The sequence below is a fragment of the Astatotilapia calliptera genome, chromosome 3 (genome assembly GCF_964374335.1).
Source record: "Astatotilapia calliptera chromosome 3, fAstCal68.1, whole genome shotgun sequence".
Taxonomy (NCBI): domain Eukaryota; kingdom Metazoa; phylum Chordata; class Actinopteri; order Cichliformes; family Cichlidae; genus Astatotilapia; species Astatotilapia calliptera.
The window spans coordinates 32,029,398-32,051,869 of record NC_137424.1 but is presented as its reverse complement, the minus strand read 5'-3'; the positions used below and the strand labels follow the sequence as shown (position 1 = coordinate 32,051,869).

At 41.8% G+C, this 22,472-nt stretch overlaps 1 protein-coding gene and 1 long non-coding RNA gene across 3 annotated transcripts in view; both read right to left on the bottom strand.

Moving 5' to 3' along the window:
• Nucleotides 1–22,472, bottom strand: part of LOC113012116 (uncharacterized) — a 63,499-nt gene that overhangs the window by 26,909 nt on the left and 14,118 nt on the right. The window contains exon 1 of one of the 2 annotated variants that reach the window (XM_080299847.1): nucleotides 826–1,065. The exons of the other annotated variant lie outside the window; for it this stretch is intronic. The gene's annotated coding sequence lies outside the window, so the exon portion shown is untranslated. Of the gene's footprint in view, nucleotides 1–825; nucleotides 1,066–22,472 lie in introns of those variants that run through there. 2 annotated transcript variants of the gene reach the window in all.
• LOC145426249 (uncharacterized) lies at nucleotides 3,200–8,379 on the bottom strand. Its single transcript, XR_013906971.1, has 3 exons — nucleotides 3,947–8,379; nucleotides 3,715–3,778; nucleotides 3,200–3,312 (listed from the first exon to the last, which is right to left on the bottom strand). It is a non-coding gene; the product is annotated as an uncharacterized LOC145426249 (long non-coding RNA).

Sequence of the window (22,472 nt, the reverse complement as noted above, 5' to 3'; positions counted from 1 at the left end):
AGAGAACTCTGTAGGATCCCCTTTTTTGTAATATAGTTGTTAAAGTCATACTGGTTTATTTAATATCTTGTTTTGTGCAGTGCCTTATTTATATTGTATTTTTGATTTATTTTATCCAACTTGTTGACACGTTTTATTGTGTTTATGTATGTAAAATTTATTGTATTTCATATATTCATTTTTTGTATTCATTTATTTATTCATATATTTTTTTATCTTGTTAATTATTCTGATTGTGAATTTGCTTTCTTTAAGTAAAAAAAAAAAAAGGTCAAAGACAAAGCTATTCGGTTTCTTGTGAGTACATACACTATACTGCCGATGTAGGGGGGCGCCACCTAAAATCTTGCCTAGGGCGCCAGATTGGTTAGGGCCGGGCCTGCACTAGGGCAAACTATGGCATGCAGGCTTTCACATTTCACACCATTCGAAGACAAATATAACGTCGCAGAACACTCCAGCTCACATGTTAGTCTGCTCCAAGCATTCCCACAAAGGTCAGTGTTTTGTAGTAGTTAATATGTCATTTTTCATAACATAATTGTCCACTAAAGGCTGATTGCCCTCCCCCAGGCTTGTACCCGTGGCTTCATGTCCTGGGGTGGGGGTTGGTTGTTCTCCTCCCCTGCACTCCATCCTTTTGTTCATATTCCAAGATTATTTTTGCTATATGTATTCTTACCTCCTAGCAACCGCCATATTATAATATTGCAAGCAATCACAAACTCTACAGTCTCCCTGACGTCAATGTATAGTAAGCAATCTATTATTCTCACCAGAGAAAAACATAAACTAAAACCACATCAAAGTTAGCTCCGTGCTTACCTTTAGATGAGCCCACAAACAAGAGAACTCTGTGATTAAGCTAGAAGCCTTTCCAAACACAGTTAACAGATCCAGCTACAATCCAAGAGACAGCGGTGCAGATATCGATTGAAAAGTAGGTAGTTGTATATGATCCTGTAGGTTTACTACTTTACTCCCGTTTCACGAAAAAGCAGCTCTCTCTGCTCGAGTCCTCTCCAGCGCATACACTTTGCTCCGCCCCCTTTACCCAGATCTGCAGCGATTTGTTGCTGTGCGGTCACGTGACTCAGCTGCACAACGTAATCACGTGGTGTGTAATTTCAAAATTAGCGCGCTTCGGGATTGACGGCAGGCCGCAATGCATTGTGGGTAGTGATGTGCGATACTGCATATTTTGGTATCGATCTTCTGCTTTTCTTTTCATTCCAATTAAAATTATTACACTCTTGGAAATGATGATAATAATATTTCCACTGTGGGATTTCTATGCATCAGAAGTAACACTTCTACATGCTGTTAATAAATATCACTGTACCTGTCTGTGTAGGTTCTCAGTCATCCAGGTCATCGTAGTCAAAGGAGCTTGCAAAGAAAACCGTCTGGACTTCTTTAAGTTACTTGAAGACGTTTCACCTCTCATCCGAGAAGCTTCTTCAGTTCTAAGGTCAAATGGTGGAGAGTCCCAGATATAAACCTAGTGGGAGTTTCCCCCCACAGAGGGACAAAAGGACCCCCTGATGATCCTCTAATCGCCTGAGCCAAGGTGTGAAACTGGGTGTGGGTCCCAACCAGTCAGAGTTTCGGGTGAGTTCATTGTGAAACCTGGCCCCACCTTATCATGCGAATTCCTGAGATCAGATGGCCCAGGATGTGAGTGGGCGTTAAGGCGTCTGGGAAGGGATCTCAAAACTGGATTATAGATGGCAGAGAGTTGGTGTCGTAAACCCCCGCCTCTGTTCAAAGATGGTCGCTCACAGTGGACATAGATGGCTTCTTTCACTCCTCTTTCAAACCATCTGTCCTCTCTGTCCAAAATGTGAACATTGGCATCTTCGAGGATGGACAGAGATGGACATTTTGGACAGAGAGGACAGAGAGGACAGATGGTTTTGCATGTTTCCCTACTGTAGGGGTCTCTGCAAGCATACAGAGGGGGTACTCTGAGAGGGTCCAAGATGACAACTTTGGAATTCTACTAGAAACAGTCGATCATATTTGTTGTCAAAGCTGAATTCAGGTTAAACTACGCTAAATTAGCGTTTTTAGCTAACAGCTACAATAAGCATAAAAGTTACCTTACGGCTATCATTAGTTAACATGACGCTTGTTCTTATACATGTAATACATTTATTACCAACTTGAGAGTTCATCCGCTGGTCATTCGACATGACGAATGACTTCTGAAGTCTTAACTCAGCTCAAGACGCTGTAGATTCCCGTCGGTAACACTTTCGGTCCGCTAGTAAAACGTAGCTCTATTAATCTGCGCTTGAACCGGAACCGGATGTAAGTTCCAAAAAACTGAATTTTGGAACTGAAATTGAATTGTAGAACTGAAACTGAATGGTGAGAAGTGAAACTGAAATTATTCGAGAGCTGAATTTTTAAAGGATAAAATGCAGTTTCAAAGCAAATCAATTCATTTTCAAAATATAAAATTCAATTTCAATTTAGTGATGATCATTTTCAAACCATAAATTCAATTTCAAATTAGACTAATTCAAATTCAGTTTTCAAAAGCATTTATTCAAGTTACAATTCAGATTCAATCTGAGCAATTCAAATTCAAATTTAACTTATTCAAATTCAGTTTCTGATGGCACAGATTTCTGCCCATACAACTTGTTCATTGCAAGTCTGCAGTATTAAGAATAACTTGATATTTCTGACTGTACAATACTAATTGTTTACCTACTAACAAACATTTCAAGTTCAACAAATGAAAAAACAATTTGTGGTAACCTGAATATGATTAAAAATAATTAACAACACTTTGTAGTGATGTTAAAATCAGCCCAACTTTTATTTTCAAATGCAAAAAGGTATAACAGCCAACATACTGGACACTGTTCTCTTGAACAACAAACAATTATATTGCCATCACTGTTATAATCTTACAATGAAACAAAGTCTCAGATTTAATTATTAAGAAAATAAGTTTAGACCTACCACAAGTTTGTTTTGTACATAAATTACTTATATAATCAAAATAAAATATTTATTTTTCTGTCACAAGTGCAGTCTCTAATTTAAACAACACATTTGTTTTCCATTCCAACACAGGAGCTGGAATGTTGTATTATTTTAAGGATGGCTTGTTTCCAGTCCAGGCATTACTGCCTGAATGACTATCATGGATCGAGGTGATCCAAATGTAGGAGAAAGTCTTTAACTTAAGTACAGTGGCAGTGGATGTGGGTTGGAGATGCAATGAGCTTGAACCTGCAGGCGACCATCTTCACTGACCACACCATCTGTGATGGAGGACTCATCTCTCCTGGTGTCCTGCAAGCAAACAATCATATTTTTTGGAACATGAACTTAATTGCTTTCTTAAAAGATTTTTTTTACCCTGCATTTGGTATAGAACAGACTCAAACTTAGACAATCTCAGGCTCCCTCCCCACCGGGGAGGTGACATTCAATGTCCCACTTGTCAGTCTGGATAGCCGTGACCACCACCCAACATACAATAATGTCATGAAAGCATCATTTTAAAAAGGGTTATGCAAACATGGCTAATAACTTTTATTCTAATGATGTGCAAAATGATTTGGGCACAAAACAAAGTTTGCTGTTAGAAAACCTGCAGACTTCACTAAATACAGTGTAGACCCTCTAAACTAAGTTTGGGGGATGTGATCTTTCAAGAAATGCAGAACAAACTGTTGTTGTTTGTTTACTTACACAGTATGTCTTGTAGAATTAACTGGAGTCAACAGCAACAGCATAGTGCAGTCATATCTCAAGTCTAATAACAGAAGACAGGAAAAGATTAGTGAAGAAACAACTTCCTCAAACCAAAGCACAAATAAAACAATAAGTAAAACAGGCTGATCTAAAGTATGATTAAAGTTAAGCCTGATTACTATAAATGTCAATGACAATTGCTAATATATTGGAAAACCAAAACACTTACCACTGAGTTGATGTCTTTCTGTCCAACAGCAGGAGTGCTGGTCCCGAGCCTCAAAGACAGTAAGAAGCAAGCAGAGGGAGAAAGAACAGAACATTTTTTAGAACCTGATTTGATCCTTAATGGCTGTGCAGTCATAATAACTTACAAGACAGAAGGTCAATGTAGACCACATACAACCAAATTAAACTAACACATATAGTATTAAAAACACCATCTACTACTGTGTCTGAATGTGTGGTATTGGCACTGTCAGTTTAGGCCTAAAAATGTATGTGTTTTAAAAAAAGACCACCTAATTTAAATATAATCATTACATGCTTGTTAAAAGTTAACTTCCAATATATAAAGTTTCTAATAAGCAAAATGACCAGATCTAACATATGGCAGGGTTTATATGTAACATAATGTTTCTTACGATTCAACTCTGGAATTTAACTTAATTCTTTAGGAGGGCAAGCTATTCTCAAGTATAAAGCCAATCTAGACTTTATCCATTTAACAGGCCACTAATCTGGATTATAGCTTTCACAACAAAACCTGTTTTTAAACACATTTTTTTAACAAAATAAATACTATTGTTATTATTATTATTTAAAATGTAATTAAACAGAAAAGTGGTTAAATACAAAAGCAGTTTGCTTATGTTGTTAAAGAAAGGCTAGATTTGACATTAATAGATGCCACAGATGTTCAAAAGCTGCCTCAAAGCATTAAAAAAAATAGATGTCTCCAAAAACGTCGGAGCATTTTTGCAAATATGTGATGTTTTGATAAATTAAGTACATATTTGAGCATTACACAGCTACATCCTCGCCTGAAAATATCTTAAAAGTTTATTTTGTGACCCAGAAAAAGTAATATTTAAAAGTTTTTTAGCCGCGCTCCTCTGCCATTGTCGCGTTTACAAGCACACACAAGTACACACAGGCTCCGACAACTGCGGCCGACAAATGCGATCCTCCTTTTCCCCAGATGACCCTTTCTGGGTACAAATACAGGCCATTTACTTTTTACCAAGCATTAAACATTAAGTCTCTCTCTTCTAAATGATTTAATAATGATCAACATATTTATTCTGCCTTACAGAAACAGCATTGCACATGTTGAAGGCTCTCGCTACTTGATAAAAGTCTGTTCATTTCCTTTGTATCCAGCCTCTGTATTGATCTTCCAGTTCAGCCTGTTTTCCATGTACTACATGTACCAGGTACTTGTACTTCTCCCCAGCTGATGATTGTTTCCAGATCACATCACAAAATCATCCACCAGCGCTTCACACTCCTCCTCCTGCCATCACTAATACATCCAGGTGTCTTGACTCAGACTTGTACTGAATGTCTGAGTGTATAAAGTCCAGGACAGAACTGTCCACCTGTGGAGCTCCTGCTGCACATCACTAAATCAGAAAGAGAGCTCGGCCCAGTCTCACATACTGTGGTCAGTCTGTCAGGCAGTCAGTGATCCATGAGGTGGTGTTTACTGACATTACTGTAGTTTTTTCTCACTAGCAGCAGCTGAATCATTTTTCAATGCACTTGAGAAATCAAAGAAGGTGATCATTAACCCTGCAGAAAGTAGATGATTTCATCATCCAAGTTCAACAACTACAATCCATCACAATAACTGATCTCTCAAAGCATACATGGCTCTCTTATACCTAAATACTAGGGGTGCAACGATATTCGTATCGATATTGAACCGTTCGATACAGTGCTTTCGGTTCGGTACGCATATGTATCGAACAATACAACATTTGTAATTTATTTTATCAACTTTCCTTCTGACGATGCTGTCTGTGTTGAGCGCTCAGTGAATCTGCGTTCGACTACTCCGCCTAGGCTGCACTGTCGAGCGCAGATCCACTGAGCGCTCAACACAGACAGCATTGTCAGAAGGAAGAGCGCAGGGCAAGCTAGCGAGACAGAAGTTAAGCTCTCCTTGCAACATGGACCTCCCCCACCCTCATTCAGATCTGGCGTTTGGAATTATTTTGGTTTTCATGTGACGTATGACCCTGAAGGTAGGCGCGTCATGGACTAAAGTAAAACAGTATGTTGGATGTGCCACGCAATGCTCAATTACATGGGTGGGAGCTAGTGTGTTAGCCGTCTAGCCCCATGCACGGGCGATCAGGGGTAGCTCGTTAACGGAGATTTGCCGTGTTGTGGCGTTAAGGTCATTTCAACGAGATTAACCTGAAAGCACTAGTGGGAACACAACGAATATGACTGCACATTTACGCCGACATCATCCAAGTGCAAAGACAAGTGGAAGCAGACAAAAACAAGCAAGCATGCTACTAACTTTAGCCGAGTCATTTAGACAGCCGTTAGCACATGATTCTCCTTATGGGGACCTGATATGTTTAATATGCTGCTGAGAATATAGCCCAGAAGAAGCGTATAGTATAGCTTTTATTTTGGAAAGAGACATTTCTCTGTAATAAACTCTCTTTTCCAAAGATGAGTGATTCCTCAATCAGATACAGGGCTTGCAATATCGCTAGCCCGACGTCCTGGGGCTAGCGATTTTTCCAGTCGGGCTACCAAAATCTATCTCTGCCCTGCCCGTCGGGCTATTGTAGGAAGGAAAAATATATGTCAATGCTTTTGCATTCTTTCGGAAATGTAGCTGGGTAATTATGTCATTGGCATCGGTGAGCCACTGTCAATATGTGACATATTGAAATCGCGTTTGAATTTGCGCTTGTTTTTTGCTTTCAGTTTGCAATCGCACGAACTGCGTATAGAGAGCGACAGCACTGATCTGTGAGTGATGATAATTTGTGCACCAATTCCTCTGACATCGTCTTATCAATCGTTAGCTTACTATGCAAACATGACAAGTGAAATCTCCCGCAGCAAGCTTAAACATGTGAGAGGCTGATCGCGCAGAGAATCGCTGAGCTTATGTGAGTCCGTGTGTAAAAGCAGCAGGATATATATTTTAGTTCTGCTGAGCCAAATAAGACAGGTCAGGGTGAAGAAGTGACAGCCAAAGAAAAGCTTACCACAAAACGGAGAAGTTATGACAAATCAGACTATAAGGCAAAAAGAAAGTGCAGCTTTATGGTTTCATGGACAAAATAATTTCTGTGGCTGCGATATGATGAGCTAAATAACCAGGGCTGCACATAAGTGGTCCGCAGGTGCGCATTCGCTGTCAAAATAAAAAACACGCACAAGGGTTAGGGTTAAATTTAAAAACTGTACTTTTGAGTTAAAATATATATTTATAATTTTAATAAATGACAAATTAAAAAGGCATGAACATTTTTTTGTATCGAAAAAATATCGAACCGTGGCACCAAAGTATCGAACCGAACCGAACCGTGAATTTTGTGTATCGTTGCACCCCTACTAAATACAGGTGAAGGATTAAACTGCTCACCCTACTGTCTAAAACAGGTATGAACAACAGGACTGCAACAGCTTAGGTTTTTCCTCATTTATCTGTTCATTGCCCTTTTCTTCTTCTTCTTCGTCTTGAAGCATGTTTGAGTCTCTAAAATGCATCAGGAAAGGGGAGATCTGGAGGATCTACTATATCCTGAGCAAAGTGTTTTTACTAATGATGTATAAAAGAAGAGGGGCAGCACGGTGGCACGGTGGTTAGCACTGTTGCCGCACAGCAAGAAGGTCCTGAGTTCAATTCCACCATCAGGCCGGGGTCTTTCTGTGTGGAGTTTGCATGTTCTCCCCGTGTTTGCGTGGGTTCTCTCCAGGTACTCCGGCTTCCTCCCACCATCCAAAGACATGCAGCTTGTGGGGATAGGTTAATTGGATAATCCAAATTGCCACTAGGTGTGAATGAATGTGAGTGTGAATGGTTGTCTGTCCTTGTGTGTTAGCCCTGCGACAGACTGGCGAACTGTCCAGGGTGTACCCCGCCTCTCGCCCTATGACAGCTGGGATAGGCTCCAGCGCCCCCCGCGACCCTGAAAAGGATAAGCGGAAGCGAATGGATGGATGTATAAAAGAGACATAACAAACAGGGAGTGGAAACAGGACTTTGTAAATATGTAGGAGTGTGCTGCAACAAAACAATGGACAGCAGCATCTGTGCCAAACATAATTTTTAACTGACTTTGCTTCAATGGCTCAGAAGCATGAATATATGTTGTCTTAGCTCCTTTCTCTTCATGTCTTCTTCACCTTGTCTGCTCACCTGTCATGTGTGAGGGACTGAGCTGCAATTTGATGATTGGGGAAATAAGAGCAAAGGAATCAAGGATGTAGAAACCAAAAAAAATGAAAAAGAGGGGAAAAAATTTGTTTATGTGTTAACTTAACTGTTAAATTGCATTCAGTATTTCCTGGATGAGAGAATTATTCTGTCTCTGGCACAGACTTAAAAGTCTCACTTATCACACGGACCCAACCAAATACTTTAGTATACTCTGCTGTAACGAAACGATGGATGTGCTATATTTAACTGGCATTGCTTTAAAACGACTAAAGCAAGGATGTCTGATATTGTTAAAAGCCTCTTAGCTCCGCTCTACATGTTTTTCTCGCTTCACTTGCTCACTTCTCTGGTGGGAGGAGCTAAGATACACTGATAGGTTCAAGGAAATGAGAGCAAAGAAATCAAGGATGCATGAACTGAAAAATAAGAGAAGGAAGAATTTGTTCATTTGTTGGTTCGGCTGTTTCTTCGCTGTTGGCATTTCCTGGATGTCAGAGTTTGTCTGTGTCAACTACTTGACACGTGAAGACTGAAAGCACACGCATAAAGACCTTAAAGAATTAGAGAAGGAGGATATGTTCAGTGAATGTTATCAGCAGATTTAAGGTAGGGCTTTACTCTATTTGTAGCCATTGTGTAATAGAACGCACACTTGTGTAGCTGCCCAGCAGAAATCATTGCACTGTTAGTTACTTCATCCAGCTCACTCACCAACACCTGTGACGCCGAACTGGTAAATGGAACGTTTCTTATTTATGTTACACTTTTCTACTCTAACTGAGCAATCTAAGTGCTTTTTATTATAAGCTACAGTCAGGTAGAGCAGAGGGTCCCTAAATATTCATATTTTTAGGAATCAAATCTAATAATAATAATAATAATAATAATAATAATAATAATAATAATAATAATAACTGTCAAAGTGGAATAAACTCTTCTGTTTCTCAGACATCCCTGGACAGCAAAGAACCTTTTCCTTTTTTGATCTTTTTGTTTCCAGTCTTTAAGTTTTTAAGAACTTTTCATGTGAGACTGCGAAGACTGTACACCCACAGCTGCAAAGTCTTAAATCTTAAAAATAAAATAAAATAATTAGTAAAATTACATTCAGAAAATGGCAGAAACATTACCCCAGCAGTGTAATGAGTCATGATGGGTAATGAGTAAGTCAGTGAGTTAAATAGCAAAGCATCACACAGTTGCTGCAGACTTTTACAGACACTCTTCTTTTGAGATCTGGTGGCTGTGGAGGCCATTTAAGTTCAGTGAACTCCTTTTAATGTTCATTATACCAGTTTGAGATGATTTAAACTTTGGGACATGGAACTTTATCCTGCTAGAAACATCTGTCTGAAGGTGGGTGCACTGTGTTCATAAAGGGGTGGAGATGGTCAGCAGCAACACTCAGACAGGCAACGGCATTTAAATAACTGCTCAGATGGTCCTCAGTGATATAAAGTACATCAGCAACAGCAGCATGAACTGTTGATACAAGGCAGGATGGATCCAGGCTTCCATGTCATTTTGTGCTAAGTTCTGACCCTAACATCTAAATGTCACAGCAGAAATCACACAGCAGTTCATGAAATATTCAGACCAGCCTGTCTGGCACCAAAAACCAAAATCACTTTAATTACTTTTCTTCCCCATCAGCCGGTCATCTTGAATAAAATTCAATGTGGAGCTACTCTTTATCATAATCCTGTCATAAAATAATAACAATAATGTTATAAAAACAATAAAAGTATTCAATATAAGAGAGATGAAAGCTATAAATATTTTTTCTTTAATAAAAGTGTGTTTGTCATATACCGTATATATGTATATATATGATTAAAGCACTTGTTGCAGGCTGCTGAGTTTGCATATTTTGCTGTGAAGTACAGCCAGACTTTTGACCGCTTCGCCTTGGGCATTTTTAATCTGTAGCTCTGCTCTAAAAGAACGTACGTACCTGGCCCCGCCTACTATGCTTGCAAATGTAAAATGATTGGCTGGAATCCAAAGTGTGTGACATCTCAGGAATAAAAACCCACTTTTATTCCTTGGCTTTTAACCTCAGTGAGACTTAGTTTCTTTTTTAATGCAGTAGTTATTTAATTAATGATTTCACTCTTCTTTTATTTGTTTTTTATTTATATCTCATGTAATTTTATTTTACAGTTCCAATGTACAGTACTTTGTGTCAGCTGTGGTTGTTTTAAAGTGCTTTATAAATAAAGTTGATGATGATGATGATAAAAAGCACCGAAATAAAGCACTGAAATGTGCGCTGCTTTTCGGTCTGGTTACTACCGTTTATGTCAGAACCGGTGCCATGATACCGGTACCCATCCCTACAGTGAGGTGACAAAATTAATTAATTAAATATGCCATTAATTATTGAATTAAATGTTTCATTTTTTAATTAAATGTCCATTCACTTCACTAGTGTTTGTAGTTGTTGTTGAGAAATGCCCACTGAAAGAATGGCCACCAGGGCAAGTGCCTGTAATCAGATTACAGTAACACGTTACTTGTAACGCATTACTGCCCATCTCTGTTGAGAACAAATAATGTAAAAGAATAATAGTGTTCAAATTGTTCGTTAAAACTCTGCATATCTCAGAAAAACGAAAAAAAAAAAAAAAACCAACAGCTTTCTTTACAATGCAGCCATTACAGTCTTCTTTGATTGGTCGCTGCAGGATTGCCATTCTCCTCATGTTTAGTTTTTTCCTATCAGTGTTTTAATTCCTTGAAATAAATTTTTCAAAGTCACTTTTTGCTTTCATTAGCTTGTTTTTAGTGTCTCACTTTTGGATCTTCTGAACTCACTCTGATTAAAGTTGTCATTGTACTAATGTTATTCATGTGCAGCTGACTTCACAGCTGTGTGTATTATTTTTTTGCAACTTTTTGTAATATCTAAATGTTTAACCTGTTCAATAACATTATTACTATTCAATGATTATTAAATATGATTATCACTTGGCTACGTGAACGTACAAAAATCTGTTAAATCTCAGTGACACAAGCATGTCTTCATGCGCACACACACAGTTTCTACTCCCATTCATTCAGGTTTATATTCACACCTTTTACAGGAAGAATGGACAGCCATCGCTTTGAGAGAGAGAGAGAGAGAGAGAGAGAGAGAGAGAGAGAGAGAGAGAGAGAGAGAGAGAGAGAGAGAGAGAGAGAGAGAGAGAGAGAGAGAGAGAGAGAGTCAGTTTTTATAGAAATGCATAGATGTGTGTTGTACTTCCACTTGGCTTATTACTTTCTAATGCAGGGAAAAGACATTGGCAAAGAAACACCTACTACATAAATAGTTTGATTTGAAGTTGCTCTTTTGAGTCCTCTCTATTGACTCTGACATCCTGCTATTAACAGTTTCATAGTATTGCTTTTTTTGCTTTAAACAAACCTCACAGGGTGGTAGAATATGTCTGCGGTGCAGAGGTCCGTGGATTGCCTCTCCGTTGTCTTTGTTGGCAGCAATGAAGGCAGTGAAAGAACTGCTCACTCCTGATTGCACACTGAGCTGCACCACCTTCTCCTTCACTCCTCCATCTTGCTGTCCTCTGAGCTCTCTCTCCTTCATCTCCAGGGAACGAATCAGAGTGCGAGCACCCAACCTGTGGACTGTTAATCTGCAGACAAGGAAGAAAACATTTACAGTTCTAATGTTTCCTATTTTTGCTACATTAGTACATCACTGACTTTTCTGTTTTTCACTCCACTCTATGCTTTTCAGACGTGGAGGCTAATCCACCACTTGGTTAAGACTCACAATGATAACATGATTGAAGATAGCGGTCTACAGAGGATTAAAATCAAAATCAAATGTGAAAACTTGCCATTAACTCTGTTATCAAAGTTAGAGTTTTAACAATATAAATGATGCAGGTATAACAAACCTTACTTGATATTACTGACACGCACCTGAACTAGTTCGTCCTCTCTTCAGTTGCACTCAGTTAATTCAACTCAAAAATGTCTAATTCCAGCCATTTCCACTTCCTACTGGTGTCCTCAGGGACCGCTGCCATTTCTTATCTGGCTACTTCCAATTGGTCATCTCTCCTACACATTTAATATCAATTTTCTCTGTTATGTTAATGACACCAAACTCTACCCGTCCTTAATGTGAAATGTTTATGTGGGGAAATAAACAAGTCAGCGGAGGTAGATGATGGTTTTACCATTGTTGTTTCTAATGAACAGACACATGAAAACAACCGCCTGCCCATCCCAAGTATAGTTATTTTAATTATAAGATAAAGTAAGAACCATCAGAAGATAAGACAAACACTACACATGTTTTGGCACCTCGTCAGCAGTTTCTTCCTCCCCTTGAAAGTTGGCACCAGTACACATCCTCATTCCTAAGGCGTTCTCTCACTGCCCAAGTTAGAGTAAAACAACCTGCTTAAAAAGTCCACCGCCCTCTCTCCTACACACCTCCATACCTCCACAGGTATGTCGTTTGGACCAAGCACTTCTCCACTCTTCATAGTTGCCCTTTTATCATCTTTACTAATTCTCTGCACATTCTGATTTCCTTTTACGGCCAAGGGGATGAGCCGTGTGGAGAAAATTAATCAGGATCTACGCGCAGGCACTCACTGAGATGAAAGTGGTTTATTGTAAAGTAAAGCACAAGGTGAAAAATGGCAAAACAGAACTAAAGATAATCTAAGCTGGGAAAAATTAAACTACTAAACAGTAGTGATGGGTCCAGCAACACTGACGCACCGGCGCATGTATCAAGCTCACCTAGCGATGCCTGTATCGGTGCGTGTGTCGCTTTAAGAAAAAGTCACGTGATCGATACAGCTGCTGTATCACTCATTGCCAAGGCGCCAAACTGTGTTTAAAAGATACCGCATCTGCATTTGTTAACGGAATGAGTCACCACCAAAAAAACAAAAAACAAAATTACTCTCGCAAAGTTAAAAAAAAATACAAATCTCTGTTTCTGCTGTGTGGGATCATTTCGATCTTTTAACTGCAAATAATGTAACTGTTTGTCTGCCTTTGTTTCAGTGTAACCTATTAGAATAGGAAAAACAGCAATGTGACTTGCAGTGTGAATTATTTATTTCATTTTATGCAGGTTAAATGTCACATCTGTTCTGCTTTCTTACACAAACAAAAGCACCTCCTCAGTGTTTAGGCATTACAGAGCCAAACATGAAAATGAGGAGACAAACACACCGAGAATGAACAGAGGTAGGCCTATATAGACATTGAGCAGCTTTATCATCTTTTTTTTTTTTATTAATATGTGTTTTATCATTTTAAAATCAAGCACCTAGGAAGACTGTTGTGAACCAGGCAGTCCTGAATTTTATTATAAAGGACTGCCAACCCTTTAGTATTGTGCCTGTGAGGCTTATTTGGCTCTTACCTGTCACTACATTAATGAGAATATGCAGCTGTGTACATCTGTGTTGGGTGTGAAACACTTTCCACAAAGTCACACTGCAGGCGATTTGGCCCAATTCAAAACGGGCATGATGGAGGATCACAAATAAGGTAAGGTGTCTTGTTACCAATGCAGCACCAAACATGACTGCAGCAACAAGAACTCTCCAAATTCGACATTCAGTTTGCATTGCACACAAACTCAATTTATTAGTCAAAAAATCATGTGATCAAATCCCTGAACTTTCATCCATAAGAGACAAATCGTATCATTCTTCAGATCAAGCACTACAGCCAAAGAAAAGCTTGCTCAAGGGCAGCAGCAGATGGGACGGCCCATCTTCAAACTTATCAACGAGGTACCAACATGTTGGAACAGCACATATCAGATGCTGTCACGGCTACATGATGAGAAAGAAGAACTCTTTACATCTCCACACACAAGCAGCCACCCATCTCCATGACCAACTTAGGCGTCGTGTCACAGACACTGCTTCTAATCTGGAGTCATTAAGTGTGTTGACCCTCTCAACACTTTTAGACCCAAGATTTAAAACATTCGGATTTTGTAGTTCCTCCAAGTGTAGTGAGGCACCTGAAAATGGAGTGTGCTGCAGTAATTGCCCACACAACATCTGAGCCACAGCCTAGGCCTTCATCAGAGCAGTCACCTGTTCCAGGCAAGTTCAGCATTATCCTTTAACGTGCTGCAAAACATCTTATCCCAACCTTTTCCACCTGGCTTTACAGTTTGTGTACCCCAGCTTCATCTGTGCCTGTGAGCTCAAGCTCACAGGCACAGATGGGGAAATAGTGTAAAAAAAAAAAAAAAACCAGCAATAGACTGAATGCAAAAACATTGGATAAACTTATTTTTGTGAATAAAAATTTATAATAGATTCTGAGTCAATTACATTTAAATGGGTAATATTACATTCACAATACTTTTATTTTAATTTTCACTTAATGTCATTCACAATATATTTTAAAGATGTCTATAAAATTTGAAATATAAAAGATATAAAATGATTCCATGGAAAGTACAATACCTTAGAGTGTATACAAGTATGGCTAGGTATTTGAATCAGTGTCTGTTGTGAGTCTCAAGAAAGTTACCAGCAGTGACATTTAAGGTCCAGCAGGTGTCAGTATGAAGAAAAACAGCAACGCTGTGTCGACACAGTATCAATACAGTTTGGGGAATGTGCTGAAACGGTTCACAAGGCCTCAGCTACCCATCACTACTAAACAGCAAACATGAAGGAAGGTGAGCAGATGCATAAGAAGGTGGATGGCAGGGAAAACACAGAGAATACACAGGAGACTTACAGACAGAACAGCAACTAGTACATGAGTAGACACGAGTTGAATCCACACAGAAGAACACGGGGAGATTACACACAGGTGGGGAACACAGCTGGAAGTAATTGACAAGAGGAGACAGGGGAAGCAAAACTGAATTCACTCACATGAGACACGGACCTTCACAATAAAACAGGAAACAAGAAACAATTCACAAGGCCTTAAGCAGCTGCGCGCCCTCCCGATCACTTTCTAGCACAACACCTGGAGCTAAGGGGGCAAAACAATCTCATGAGTGCTGCTGTTTGACTGAGGAAGAATAAAGTAGTCGTGGTAAGCCAATCACATGACCACTTCAAGACAAAGACAAGGTGATATATACCAAAACATAACTGTAAATTCAGACACGTGAGGTTGTGCTAGACTTGTAGTCAAGACCGCCTAATCCGAGACTAGGCGCGTCCGTCGCGTCTCTCACCCTCTCTGTTTTTCACATAATGATATTATCCTATATCCTCGCATGTGATTGGCCACAATATGGAGGGATTGGAGCATAACTGAGCCACTGTGTGAGAGCTGAGTAGCGAAAGGAAATCAAGTGAGGGTAGAAATGACTGAAAGATTATAAGGCTCTGTTTTGAGTTTTGTTCAAAAAAGAATGTCTTCATATAGGAAAAAATAAATATCACCTTAAACTAGTTTTTAATTGGGCTGTATCAAGACACAGTGACTAAACCCCAATTCAACCAAACCCAGAACTGATCCGGAATTAAAACAGGACTACAACAGTTCAAAATCAGGACTACTGAGGACTTAACCAAAAGAGAACCAGAATCAAAACTAGATGATAGTAGCACTAAAAATCATCATAGACCTGCACTACACTTATTTTTTAATTCTACCAAAGTACACTATTTAGATTCAGAAAAGTTTATATAATTATTTAGCCTTTATAAGCCTGCATAACTTAATAAATATAGAATTTGAAAAATAACAAATGGTATCTAAAAAGTTACACTAGGTACTAGATACATGTTCTGATGAGTTTTGGCAAACAACCATTTGACTAACATGTGTGTCTCACCTGCTCTTGTTCCATCTCTGTTCTGTCCTCATTCTCCTCTCTCTCCCTCTTTGTGCTGACAATCAAGCCAAACACCAACATCATCAAATATACAGTGGAAACCAGATATTTACATACTCTTCAGATAAAAACACAAACACTTTTTTAATTGTAACATCAAATCAGACTAAATGTTTATTTTTTTAGATTGATAAATATAAAAAACATATTTGTTAACTTTTGTATTTTGTATTCAAAACTGGGCCACACTTATGGAGCTCCACAATTCTTTTCCAGGTGTTTTGGTTGATATCTCTCGATTTGTCCCACGTCACAGAAACAGGCTCTGTGTTTTGGCTAATATGCGTCCACAGGTGTGCCACCAATTTACTCATATGGACTCTACTAACCTATCAGAAGCTTCTTCAGCTCAGAATGGAATTGTCTGGAGTTTTCTTATTAATTAACAATAAACTTAGTGTATATGTACTCCTAAATTTGATGTAAGTGATTAAAATAGACAGCTCCCTCTTTTTATTCTGACATTTAACTAATTCAAAAGATATTTCAACATTTATTTATCCAGAACAAAGCAAGTTTACTCTAAATTGATGCTTAACAGTAAAAAAAAAAAATAGTTTTTATGTTTTCCCCCTAAAGTGTATATAGACAACTGGTTTCAACTGTGAATATACCACTGTGTATTGAAATTCCTCTTGTTTTGCATAGATATACTGAACAACATACAAAGCATAATATATAAAATAATATGTACCTGAGTTGTTTCTTTGAAAGAAGCTCCTTATGTCCATTGTTGTGCACATCAGTACACAATTGAAACCGATTTAGAGAGTTTGTTTAGCCGTGGAGGATAAAAACTGTAAATATGAAATGTAAGCTAAGATTCTAAAAAAATCAGCTTTGTCGTTGGGCTTTTTATTTATCCATTTGTTGATTCACTCGAAGAGCAAGTAACGCAACCAAGTGATCAGTTTGATATCAATCTTTTGTGATACACCGTCATATTTACATTATTTGTACAGTACGAATGATTTACTTTGGTACCTGGTCAAACTTAAGCTCTCCTCTGTTGGCAGCAAACTGGCAGGCAGCACCTTCTCCCCCCTCACTCACATGGGTGCTGTGCTCATTCGCCTAGTGCCTGAGCTCGGATCATACCAAAATTAGGGGGAATTTACGACGGTGTGCTCTGTGCTTTGTGTGTTGTTTTTGTTTTATACAGTTGTCAGTCAGGCATCTAACTAACAAATTACACTCCAAAAGACTCCATGCTTCTGAAAAAAGGACCCGGGCTTAATCCCAGTAAGCCAGCCCCCCGCTCCGCTGACTCCAAATCGAACAGTTATGTCTATAACTTCTGTTCCCTGAAGGAGAGGAACGAGGTACAACACATAAGCATGGGATATCACGCCCTCGCGTGTCCTGGCTGAAGAAACCTTTAATCACGCCTTTAAGGCAGATGACGTGTGATGACACGCGCACGGCCCTGCCTGCACATATAGCCGCTGTCATCACAGTCATCCCTCAGTTCTTCACCAAGCCAAACTGCTCAGTGGGGCCACCTTGTGTTGTACCTCGTTCCTCTCCTTCAGGGAACAGAAGTTATAGACATAATTATTCGTTCCCTTTCAGTCGATTCACTCGGTACAACACATAAGTATGGGACATATATACACGCCCCACAGAGCAGCCACCAAACCGGAATCGGACCACCACATCCTTAGTGAGTGGTAGACCCAGCAGAAAGGACAGCATGAGCCACCGAAGGGGCTGTAGCATCCAACCGATAAAACTGCACAAAAGTGTGCGTTGATGCCCAACTAGCTGCCGCACAAATATCAGCTACAGGCACCCCTTTAAAAAGAGCCCATGAGGTTGCCATCCCCCTGGTGGAATGAGCTCTCACCCCGTGGGGCAAAGCAAGACCACCGGTGCTGTATGCCAGTGAGATAGCTTCTATAATCCAGTGGGACAGCCTCCATTTGGACAGAGCTCTACCTCTATTTGGATCAGCGAAGCAGACAAACAGCTGGTCACATAAATGCACATTCTGAGTGCGCTCAATGTAGGTGCGTAGCACACGCACTGGACGAAGAGAATGCATCCTCCTCTGCTCCTCAGATGCAAAAGGAGGGGAGCAAAAGCTCAGCAACTCAAACTCCATTGAGCTAGAAGATGAAGGCATGATCTTGGAAAAATAGGCAGCATTTAGACGCAATATGACCTTGTGGCCATCAGAAGAGAACTGTGTGCAGGAGGGATGCACAGAGAGCGCATGAAGGTCACCCACTCACTTTGCCGAAGCCAAAGCGAGAAGTAATGCAGTCTTATATGAAAGAAATTTAATATCCACAGACTCAATGGGTTCAAACGAGGGGCTACAAAGGGCCTCCAGCACCAAATACAAGTCCCAAGCAGGGACACTGGACATAAGCACGGGCCTCAGCCGGCGAACTCCTTTCAGAAAACGTATGGCTTGGGGATGTGCACCTAGTGTGTCACCCCGTCAAAGCCAATATGACAAGCAGATACAGTGGGGCAAAAAAGTATTTAGTCAGCCACCGATTGTGCAAGTTCTCACACTTAAAATGATGACAGAGGTCAGTAATTTGCACCAGAGGTACACTTCAACACTCAGAGAAAGAATGTGAAAAAAAAATCCATGAATCCACATGGTAGGATTTGTAAAGAATTTATTCATAAATCAGGGTGGAAAATAAGTATTTGGTCAATAACAAAAATACAACTCAATACTTTGTAACATAACCTTTGTTGGCAATAACAGAGGTCAAACGTTTACTATAGGTCTTTACCAGGTTTGCACACACAGTAGCTGGTATTTTGGCCCATTCCTCCATGCAGATCTTCTCGAGAGCAGTGATGTTTTGGGGCTGTCGCCGAGCAACACGGACTTTCAACTCCCGCCACAGATTTTCTATGGGGTTGAGGTCTGGAGACTGGCTAGGCTGCTAAATAAACCTTAATTGTCGAAAATGAAAGGCCCTTATCCAGCAGCTCCAGCAGGAATTTCAAAACATCCACAATGGAGCACTGAAATGGGAGAATGTGGCGGTCCTGGCACCATTGCTCGAAGGCTCGCCATTTGTAAGCGTACAAGCCTCTAGTAGATGAGGCCCTAGCGCTCTGAATTGTCACTATCACACTAGGTAGCAAACCCTTAGCAATCAAGTTTAACCTCTCAGCAGGTAAGCATGAAGGCGCCACAGATCTGGGAGCGGATGAAACACTTCTCCTCCCGCCTGAGAGAGGAGATCCCTGCAGAGAGGAAGTTGTCAAGGACTCGCCGCTAGCAGGCTGATTATCTCTGCATACCACGACCTTGTGGGCCACCAAGGGGCCACTAGAATCAGAGAGCGTGGGAATGCCGACGCACTCTCTCTAGAACTGGAGATATCATTTCCACTGGGGGAAATGCATACAGGAGCACGTCTGGCCATTGGTGCGCTAGCGCGTCCATGCCCAAGGGTGCATCGTGGTCAATTATGGAGAAGAACAGGGGGCAGTGCGTATTTGAGACGCACGGAGGATGTAATCTGTGGCGACTCTGACCTCGTTAAGAAGAGGTGCCAGCGGGCTGTCATCAGGAACCAGCGATCCGAGCTCCACCAGGCACGATGCCTGGTATGTCTGGAGCATGGTGACGGAGCTCATGGCGCGAGCAGTGCCGGCCTGAGCCCGATAAATCCTCTCCAGCTGCGAAGCAGAGAATCTGCTTGGAAGGCAGAGTTGCGGGGCCGCCGACACCATGGTTATGGGACGGGGCCAGATAAGCAGCCAGAGACGGCTCCATAGGGGGTGGGTTAGCTAAGCCAGCCCCCTTGGCACCGTCCAACTCCACGTACTGTCCATAGCCGGGCACAGTGACGCGGGTAGACAGAGGTATGTCCCATGATGCTGTTAGCTCGCAGAGAAAGTCTGGGAACATGGGAAGGCAGTTTTTGGCCGTTGCGGGCTCCGGTGGGAGGAAAAACCCCGCGAACCATGACGGCTTCTGAGCTGGTGGAGGAGAGGGCCAGTCCACCTGCAGCTTCTCAGCAGCACAGCGAAACAGGGAGAAAAGAGAGGTGTCACCGTGGCCGACCGGCGCAGCAGCGGCGGTACATTGGGCTGACAATGAACTCTGCTGCTCATCCTCCGACAAATCATGAATGTCCAGGCCGATGTCCAGCACGTCATCATTGTCCTGGGGACATGCGCTCCTGCATGGTTCCGGCTCGTCATTGGCTAACCCATCAACATATTCCATGTGGTCAGCCCAGCTAATTGCGGGGACATCGACCGGAAAATCCTCGTCTTCGGACTCGGACGAAGCCGGGGCTCCAGACTCGGAAGGAGAGGGTCATGCTGTGCGACAGCTGAGCGTCCCAGCACTTTTTCCACAAACGTCACCCGTCTTTCCAGGGTTGACCGCCGGAGCTGGCGACAAAACGCACAGGCTTCAGGCTCCGTCAATGCTCTCCTAGCGTGGACGATCCCCAGGCAGACAGGGCAGGCATCGTGCTGGTCGCTGTCGTGCAAAGAGAAACCGCATCCCTTAAGACAGGGGCGAACAGAAGATTTCTGCTTTGCTCGCTTCGGTTTGGAGTACATTCCAAAATGCAAAGCAAAACACTGCACGGGAAAACTTGAAATTAGCGCTCCGCAGGCAGCCTACACACCAATTGTGCGGTGGAGGCTAACACCAACAGGGGCAGTTAAGCTAAGTTCAAGTCGGCAGACAATGGAGCTAACTAGCAGCAGCTAGCTAGACCAATTCAGCAGAGGTGTTCTCAGCGAGGTGAAGAGCATAAGAACTGAGGGATGACTGTGATGACAGCGGCTATATGTGCAGGCAGGGCCGTGCGCGCGTCATCACACGTCATCTGCCTTAAAGGCGTGATTAAAGGTTTCTTCAGCCAGGACACGCGAGGGCGTGATATCCCATGCTTACGTGTTGTACCGAGTGAATCGACTGAAAGGGAACTCCCAAAAACTAGTGGTGTGCGATACTGCATATTTTGGTATCAATCCGATACCAAGTAAATTCGGGCCAGTATCGCTGATACCAATACTGATACGATACTTTTCAATAAATAAGGTGGATGCCTCATTGAATTGCTAAATCGCAATTAATTTTCATGACCTTAAGTGTTTGTGTGATGTTTCCTTTGGTATAATTAATTAGTTAAAACCCAGGACATAATTAGGAGAAATTATTTATTTATAATTAAATAAAAAATGTTTTATCATTGTTGCGGCTCGTGGTCTGCGATGCCGCTGCAGATGAGATGGACTCACCTTCACGGCATCTACAATGATGCCTCGCCGGCTTAAAACCTGTGCGCTGCTTGTGCTGTTGTTGTTTTTGGTGTTGATGTGTACAGCTGGCAGCAGGAGGGTTGCAGCCGTTGAATGTAGGCTACTGTTACAGCAACCGTGTGATCACTGTAAGGGTGGACAGCGCACAGCTTGGGGCGAGCCGGAGGCGGAGAGACGGAGGTCGAGGTGTGCGGGGGTGCATGCTGTCCACTTCGGCACGCAGGCTGCACAGTCCTGCGTGCCGGCCATCTGCATAGCTGCCTGTGAGCCCCAGCTCACTTCCACGCCTACTGCGCCGCTGCTGCTTGCCATATGGGTGGCCATCAGGCCAGCTCCGGGGCTTCCGCTGGAGGCGCGGGCGACCGCCAGAGTGGACACTTCCCTGTCGCTGGGCTGGGGCATGGGGCGTCGATGGTCTGGGTCGATTCCCTTGCCTGCTCGCGAGGTGAGGTGAAGCGGGCGAGGGGGGTATGTGGCAGGGTGTGTTCTGCGATGCCGCTGCAGGGTTGGTGGTGGTGATGTGTACGGCTGCCAGTGGGAGAGCTGAAGCCGTTGAAAGTACTGTTACAGCAACCGTGTGATTATTGTAAGAATAAATGATGCTGCGAAGCATGAAAATGCCATCGAGTCTGCCCTGGTGGCGATCTTTTTTTTTTTTTTTTTTAAATCTTAAGTGCACGCAAACCAGTAAACAAATTAAAACAAATACTGTTGATAAACTATAATACAAAAATTACAATTAAAATTCTCAACAACAAAAAAATATATATAAAATATATATAATATTTTCGAAAGGAGCCAGCTGAGGTGGTTCGGGCATCTGACAAGGATGCCCCCTGGGCGCCTCCTGGGTGAGGTGTTCCAGGCATGTCCCACCGGGAGGAGGCCCCGGGGCAGACCCAGGACACGCTGGAGAGATTATATCTCTCGGCTGGCCTGGGAACGCCTTGGTATTCCCCCGGATAAGCTGGAGGAGGTGGCTGGGGAGAGGGAGGTCTGGGCCTCTTTGCTTAGGCTGCTGCCCCCGCGACCCGGCCCCGGATAAAGCGGATGAAGATGGATGGATGGATGGATATATATAATTAATATGTAAACAACTTAACAACCCCCACCAGCCCACCACTACTTGCTACCATCCTTGCACCTCTCGTGGGAAACACCGCACACCACATCAAGAACTCACCGACAAGGTCCAGAAACTTACCTTGGATCCAGATGAAA